Source organism: Equus asinus, chromosome 11 (assembly GCF_041296235.1).
Source record: "Equus asinus isolate D_3611 breed Donkey chromosome 11, EquAss-T2T_v2, whole genome shotgun sequence".
NCBI lineage: Eukaryota > Metazoa > Chordata > Mammalia > Perissodactyla > Equidae > Equus > Equus asinus.
Genome location: NC_091800.1, coordinates 33,656,208 through 33,665,078, shown reverse-complemented (window position 1 = coordinate 33,665,078; position 8,871 = coordinate 33,656,208). Strand labels below are relative to the sequence as shown.

The 8,871-nt window shown below is 39.5% G+C and overlaps 1 pseudogene; it reads right to left on the bottom strand.

Moving 5' to 3' along the window:
• Nucleotides 1-1,458: 1,458 nt before the first annotated feature.
• LOC106839867 (protocadherin-8-like) overlaps nt 1,459-8,871 on the bottom strand; it is a 31,684-nt pseudogene continuing 24,271 nt past the window's right edge.

Genomic DNA, 8,871 nt, shown 5'->3' with positions numbered 1-8,871 from the left:
TGGGGGGAGGGAAAGTGGAGACTAGTTGTTTAATGGGTACAGAGTTTCAGATTTACAAGAGGCAAAGCGTTCTGGAGATGGATGCTGTTGATGGTTACACAATAATGCGAATGTACTTAACACTACTGAGCTGTACACTTACAAATGGTTAAGATGGTAAATGGGTACTTTACCGCAATTACAAATATTTTTAAAAATCAAATATACTAATTACTCAAGAAAAGAGGGAAGGGGAATGAAAACCACCTCCAAATTTCCAATCATTGTCGTCTATCTAGCAGATAATTTGGCTATTACTTGACAGAGCCTTGGGGGCCTGGATGAGCAGCTGGTGAGTTTTGACGGGGATAGACCTTCACAGAATGAGTCTGGGTGGGTTGGGGAGCAGCAGGAAGGCCTCAGGAAGGAAGGACACAATTTCCTGAGTATTTTTTTTCTCAATTCAGAATTAATCAGTTACTTTGGTACCATGTACATGCAATCTAAAAATAGTTAATTGGTTCAAGAAGTAGGTTTTCTTTCTACTTTTCTATTTTTCTCAGTAAATAACTAAATGTGTGATCCCAAGCAAGCCACTTAACCTCTCTGGATCTCCATTTCTTTATGTAAAATAGGAGAGGATAGGACCCGATGGCATCTAATTTTCCTCCCATCCATAAAATCCTGATTCTATGCCCACTTACCCAGTTCCCACTCCCCTCCCACCACCTAACCAGCCTCACCACCACACAAAATATAATTTAACTTATCTTTCTTCCTTTCAAATTTTCAAATTTTCCTCAAGCAAATTATCCCATTAAATGGAAAATATTTTTCTACATCATGAGGGGTGTATTTTTTTTTTTGGCCTAAGACGCATTCTTTTCATTAATCCAGCCACATACTTTGTTTCATTTTAAATGATAAAGGAAAACACTAAATTATCTCCTTGCTCAGATTCCTCTTCCTCAAAAGTCACCAACTGTTTCATTACCCTGGAGCATTCCTTTAAGAAAAACACGAGCAGTGTGATAAGATGAAATGTTTTCTTTCTAAATTCTCTTGTAACTTGAAAGGAAATAAATTGTACTAAGAAAGCCTTTCACTTGTGGCAGTTTCTGTTTTAAACATCTTGCCACAGAAAAGCATAAAATAAAATGTTTAAGACAAAGAAAAACGTAGTCTGTTCCATGATAATATGATCTAGTAGGAGACAGACTATAGGAATAGGAGAACCGAGTTCTAGCTTCTTACTTTCTTACTTTTTCTCTGTCAAATAATCTGTCGGGAGTCAGCCGCCCTGCACAGGTGCAGCCATGTCTCATTCATGGCTGGCCCCTTTTCTGATTGATTGAGCAGCCTGTTCGGATTGATCAGGCAGCTGTTCTGATTGATTGGTACCCATGGCATACAGTCGTTAAATGTTTCATTACTGCCCCGGCCTGTAACACAACAGTAGAAATCCTATGGTTGCTGACTTGTTTATTTGGAATAAGTATGATACACGATGAGTAAAGGAAATGAAGAAAAGAAGGAGAAAGGAAGGGAGGCACAAGGGGAGTTACTGCCGGCATACTTGGTTATCTTACACTCACCACGCACAGATGCCATGAACTAGATTCGGAAATTAACATGCTTTGTAAGCTACTATGCATAGGATTCTATCCCTTAGACAAATAAACTGAATTAAACAATACCTTGTTCTCATTCTGTTTACACTACAGTTTATTGTATTTGAAATAGCACAGCCTGGTTATCAAAAAACCTGAACAGAGTGCTAGGGACAGCATAAACTTTCCTTCTATCAGTGAACTGAAGTGTTTGTCCCCGGTATTTAAATACCATTTTCTAGGGCAACAGTGACTCTTTTGTCTTGGAAGAAGTAATTTATTACCTGGAAATCCAGGTTTATTCACCTCCTATGGATGAATAGTTTGCACATAGGAAGTAGTGTAGGTCGTTCATCAAAGGATTTGACCAATGTTACCCTCGTTTTGTTTAAAAGATTTTTCATGATTATGTTAACATCAATTTTGACACATTGGTTAACCTGTATGAAAGAGTCCCCTGTAACTGCTAAGCTTCTGTGGACTTCTCCAACTTCCAAATCGAAAAAATTATCATTATTTCTTAATTTAGACGCTACCTTATTCCCAAATAGATTTTCAAAAGATTATAAAAATAAAATATAGTGAGCGAGCAAATGAGAAAGGCCATATGTAAAGCCATTCCCACCCACAAAGAAAAAATGTATCTAATAAAATCCCATATATTTGTTAGAAATAAAGCAGAAATTAAAAGAAAGAACATAATCAGTTACATAGCTCATTTTGTCTGTTTGATAAAAACGCATTAGCTGATTCAAAGTAGTACTTTTCTTGGAACTGAGGCTAGAGAGAAATTCTTCTTTGGATTTTTTACAAGATAGCACTGTGTAAGTGAACCATGTTCTCAAAAAGTATCCTCATGAAAGACTTGGACTTCTTGGACTATGATAAAGTAGCTTGCAACAGATCAACCTTCCTACTAAGGACAATTGTAAAATGGATAAAATACAAAAACACCTGTTTGTAGGCATCAAAAGCAAGTGAGGCAACCACAACAAAATCTTGGACAAAAGAGAAGTACAAGAAAGTAAGCCAGGGGCCGGCCCAGTAGCGCAGTGGTTAAGTCTGCTTCGGCGGCCCAGGGTTCACCGGTTCAGATCCCAGATGCAGATACGGCACCACTTGGCAAGCCATGCTGTGGTAGGCGTCCCACATATAAAGTAGAGGAAGATGGGCACGAATGTTAGCTCACGGCCAGTCTTCTTCAGCAAAAAGAGGAGGATTGGTGGCAGATGTTAGCTCAGGGCTAATCTTCCTAAAAAAAAAAAAAAGAAAGAAAGTAAGCCAATATTTTAACACATTCCCTCTAAAATATTTGCTGATTTCTAAATTTCCGGTGATGAGAAGCCAAGCATACAGCAGTATTTCAATCAGGCCCAAACGTAGGTAAGGCTTGGCAAGTGCAAATCCTCACATGCAACCCCTTGTGTACAGCTCCTCTCAGCCTGAAGGCCTGTGAACTAAAGACACAAATTATCTGCCCCACACACACTCAACATACACTAGTAATACCAGAGTATTACAACTGTGATAGACACTGTCATTCAAAAATGGGAGCCAGAGGGTCACAGCAGGGGACATAAGAGGACAAGAGTCACATAACAGTCACTAGTTCAAAGCAATTCTGAAATCCATTTAGGCAACTGTTGCCAGTTCCTTGATTAGAGCTCAGTTTGGGGAGTTGTTTTCTAAGACTCTTGGTTCCACCCTCTGGAATTTTGTCTCCTCCCTCTTGGTTATTGATTCCAAACTTTCTTTTCCACAAGAAATGGTCCATATTTACAGCTAAGTAGGTGTCTCAGCTTGCTTCCTGCTGAGGGACCCGGAGGATTAGAGACCCCGAGGCACTTGTCATTTTGAACTATCTCCATCCCTTTTAGTCCAAGCTTATGATGTTTCTGTCAATATAATTCTCTTAAAGATCTTTGGGCTTCCTATGAATAGTAGTGGGATTCACTCCACTAGGCAAAAGCTCCACTCAGTAATCTTTTTGATATAGGCCTCAGTCTGCCTTGTGTCAAAACTCAGGGTGCTGAGGAACGACACCCTTGAGATTCTAAGAAAAATTTTGTCTAATTCTAACAGTCCATAAGGCACACCCTTAAATCTTTCTGAAATCTTAATGTGTCTTACAGTTGCACCCCTTAGATAATCTTTATCCTCTGATTAGGTCTTATATTGAGAGTCTTTGTAACATGTAGAGGCTGGGAATAAGATACAGTTTTACTTTTACACTTAGTAAGCCCTGGTTCCTTTATATTTTCTCTAATTTCTGCCTTAAACTGGAAAAGTTTCTCCTTAGCATCTCTCTCCCCCTTTCTCTCTCTTGTGTAATACTCTATCACACATGGCTGAAAATAACCAATTGGTACTTTCGATATTTTTTCTGGAAATCTCCTTACACAGTTTCACTATTTCATTAAGCACATTTTCTATTGGCCATCTTATATCGGGCATCAGTTATCCTAAATTTTCTGCCACTGAATAACATGGGTTGCCTTTCCTCCAGCATCTAATAACAGCCTCTTCAATGTCCTTCCAGTTCCATCAACAGTTCCTCTGAGGATCTTCTAGCCTTCTGGTCCCAAAGCTGATGCCACATGTTTTAAGGTTTTGTTTCAACCATATCCTACTTCTAGGTATTAGCGTTTGTTCCATTTAGCTATTACTGTGAAACTGACCACTTTATAACTTAACATCTTAAAATAATTTATTCTTAGCTCTCATAGTTCTGTGGCTTGACCAACTTCAACTACACAGTTCTTGCTTGGGGTGCCTCACAGCTGCAGTCAGGTAGTGGCAGGACTGTAGTCATCTGAAAGCTTGACTGGGCTAGATTTCCAAATGATTTATTCACTCTCATATCTGGCATCTCAGATATTCATATTTCCTCTCTCTCCCTCCCTCCCTCCTTTCTCTCTCTCTCTCTCTCTCTCTCTGTCTCCCACCCTTTCTCGCTCTCCTGAAACTTATCTTCCAAAATGTTCCAAGGCCACTCTGTGTGGTTTGATTCTCTTATAACACTGAGGTCTCAGACTAGATGCACTGCTTAACAGTGAGATTCTCAGAGGGAGAATCCCAAGAATTAGCGTTCCATGAGGCCAGGTAGCCAGCAAGACTTATGCCTGAGCCTCAGAAGTCACACAGTGTCAAAGCTGATGTATTCTGTTGGTCAAAGTGAGTCCCGGATTAAAGGGGAGGGACAATTTAAGGACAAAAGTACTACGAGGGATGATTCATTAAAGGGACATCATTGGAGACTAACATAGTAGAACCACTGAAAGACAAAGACAAAGAGTAAACTCTGAAAAGCAGTCAAATAAAATATGACGCTTTACCTTCAAAGGAACAATAGGACTAATGATGACTTTTCAAAAATAAAATGATGGCATCCAGAAGATAATGGAACAACATCTTTAAGTGCTGAAAGAAAATAACTGCCCACCTGGAATTATATATCTACCAGAAATATCTTACCAAAATGAAAAATATAAAAAGGTATATTTTACAATAGCATCAAAGAATGTCAAATTCCTAGAATTAAACCTAAAGAAATATGTGCAAGACTTCTACACTGAATAAACACTTTTTTAAAGACCTATAGATTTAGTGCAATCAAAATCAAAATTCAAGCCAATACATTTACAAAATCCACTGATTCTTCTTATGGAAATGAAAAGAGTAAAAGTAAACAGAGTAATCTAGAAGAGCAAAGCTAGTGTCTTATTCTGCCATATATCAACACCTATTCCAGAATCAGGATGGTAATGATGCAAGAATAGACAAACTGACCTATGGAAGACAATGGAAATGTCAGAAACAGACCCACACATACATGGTCACCTGATTAATAATAATAGCAAAGCTGCAATTCAGTAGAGAAAGATTTATCTTTTCAATAAATGCTGCTAGGTCCATTGGATACCCAGGTGGAAAAAAATGTGACTTGAGCCCTGTTATGGGCTGAATCCTTCCCCTAAAAACTCATATGTTGAAGCCCTAACTCCCAATGTAATTGTATTTGGAAGTAGGGCTCTTAAGGAGGCAATTAAAGTTAAATAAGATCATAGGGTGGGGCCCTCATCCAATAGGACTAGTGTCCTTATGATAACCGACCCCGACATTAGTTTCCCTACATCAAACCCAGCATATATGAAGTTAAAACCAAAACACTCATTCCCTGCTTATTCCCTGTCTTCTTGGCTTCAGAATCCACTATCTTCCATGGAGATAGACACCGTCAAGGACAAGCACCTGGATCATCTCCTCCCCACAAAGAGATCCAGGCTGGTGGGAAAGCTGTTAACCAGCAAGGTCACGGGCTCCCTCCTCTCTGCAAGTAGTCTCAAGGCTAAACACAGTTTGGTGGGAAAGTTCCGACCAGCAAGTCCATATGCTCCTCCTCCCCTACTTAAAACCCCAAATAAAAACCCTTCATTTTAGCTTTTCGGGGAGTTTGGGATATCAGCGTTAGCTGCCCTCTCTCCTTGCTCAGTGCAAAACTAAAATTCCTACTTTCTTCCACTACACCCGGTGTCAGAGATTGGCTTACTGTGCAACGGGTGAGTGAATTCACTTTAGGTGTGATATCACTTAGAAGAAGAGGAAGAGACACCAAGAGTCCAGATGCACAAAGAGAAGGCCGTGTGAGGACACCACAAGAAGGTGGCCAACTGCAAATCAAGGAGAAAAACCTCAGAAGTAAGCAACCTGCTGGCACCTTGACTTTGGACTTCCAGCCTCCAGAACTGTGAGAAAATAAATTTCTGTTATTTAAGCTATGCAGTCTGTGATATTTTGTTAGGGCAGCCCTAGTAAACTAACACAGATTTTGGTACTGTGAAGTGGGGTGCTACTGCAACAAACACCTAAATATGTGGAAGAGGCTTTGGAACTGGGTAACAGGCAGAGGATGGAAGAGTTTCAAGGCACATGTTAGAAAAAGCCTAGAGACTGCTGGTAGGAATGTGGATGTTAAAGGTGATTTTGGTGCGGTCTCAGACAGAAATGAAGAACATGATATTGGACCATGGAGAAAAGGTGGTCCTTGTTATAGGGTGGCAAAGAACTTGGCTGAATTGTTGTTCTAGTGTTTTGTGGAAGGTAGAACTTTCGAGCATTTAATTAGACATTTAGTTGAGGTGATTTCTAAGCAAAACGTTGAAGGTGTGACCTGGTATCTCTTTATTACTTATGGTGATATGTGAGAGGAGAGAGATAAATTAAAGGAATTGTTAAGCAAAATGGAACCAGAAATTAAACATTTGGAAAATTCTCAGCCTATCCATAGTCCAAAAAATGAGAAAGCATGCTCTGAAGAGACCACCAAGGGTGTGGTTGGACAATCACCCTATAAAGAGATGATCCATGGATCTAAGCAGCCATCTCAGTAGAAGGGAGGAACAGAGATGGGATTATACTAGGAGAAACACTGCCAGCTTGGACCAAAGGAGACAGATGCTGGACAAAACAAAGGAAGGCTTTTGGACTTCTGGGATTCCACAGAAGGGAGAGTAGAGCTATTTGGCTGCGAACATGCATTATTCTTCAAGAAAAGGGATGAATGATCCTGAAGGTGGTTTAGAGATGGGCAGGACTGCCACTGCCACCACAGGCGCAGAGGGCACAGGCCCAGGGGACAAGGCTGTCTTCTCTTTGGCTTCAGAGGCCTAGGCTGAGGCTGCCGAGTGCCTCAGAGAACAGGCTGCCACCCAGAGCCTCAGGGGTGGGACCACCAGCCAAAGCCTCAGAGGCAGGGCTGCTGCCTAGGGCTGTGGAAGGGACCCTGCTGCCCCAATGGGCCCAGAGAGCAGAGCATCAAGCAAAGAGGATTGTACCTGAGCCTTAAGATCTAATGGAATTTGCCATCCTAGGTTTAGGACTTGCCGGGGACCTGTCATCTCTTTCTTCTTCCATTTTCTCCCTTTTGGAATGGGAATGTCTATCCTATGCCTGTCCACCATTGTACTTTGGAAGCACAAAACTTGTTTGGTTTCACAAGTTCACAGCTATGAAGGAGTTTTGCTTCTGTATCACACCTCCAGTTTCATCCATGTCTCATTTAGAGGATATTTATAAGAGACTTTGGACTTGGAGTTGATGCTCGAATGGGTTAGGGCTTTTGAAGCTGTTGGGATGGAGTGAATATATTTTGCATGTGAGAAGGACATGAATTTTGTGCTAAAATATTCATAGCTGCACTATATATAATCAACCAAAATTGGCAACTAGCCAAATGCCTACTAACAGTAAAATGGATAAATGAATATTGGCATATCCACACAACAGAATACTATACAGGTTAACATCCACTCTCTATAACTATGCAACAATGTGAATGAATCTCACAAATATGACTGAGTAAAAGAAGTCAATCACAAAAGAGCATATAACATGTGATTCCACACACCCAAAATGCAAAAACAGTCACATGGAATCTGTGATGTTAGGAGTCAGGAGAAGGGACACCCTTTGATGGGAATAGTGACTGGAGAGGAGCATGAGGGGCTCCTGAAAGGCTGGCCATGTTCTGTTTCTTGAGCTGGGTACTGGTTAGCCAGGTGTATGTAGCTTGTAAAAATTCATTGAGCTGCATACCTATTATCTGTGTACTTTTCTGTACATATATTATACTTTGATAAAGTTTTTTTAAATGAAGAAGAAATAAAGATGTTTTCAGATAAGTTAAACACAGAAAATTCGTTGCCTGAAGGTCCAGAGTAAAAGAAACATTACTGTGAGTTCTTCAGGCAGAAGGAAATGATCCCAAATGGAAATAAAAGAAGTAAGGAGAATAACATAATATAAACATGTATGTCAAACTAAATAAATATTGACTATATAAAACAATAAGAATGTTATCTTATAAGGAACATGTAGAATTAAAATATGTGACAACAGCACAAAAGATAAGAACAGGATCAATGCAAACTGTTCTACGTTCTTACATTTTCCTGGAAATGGTAAAAAGCACTAATTCACAGTAGATTCTTATAAGTCTAGTATGTATGTTGTAATCCCTAGGGCAAACACTAAAAGGATAAGGAAATAATTTCTAATCAAAGGCAAGTAAATAAAGGAGGAAAATGGAATAGTAGTAAGTAAAAACTTGGTTAGTTCAAAAGAAGGCATGAAAGAAGAAAAAGAAACAAAGAAAAAAATAGTAAAATATTAGACTAAGTACATGAAATAATAATTACATTATCATAAATGAACTAAATATTCTAAGATTAAAAGTGCCAGACTAGATTTGACAAACTAGAACCATGTTGCTTATAACAGATAT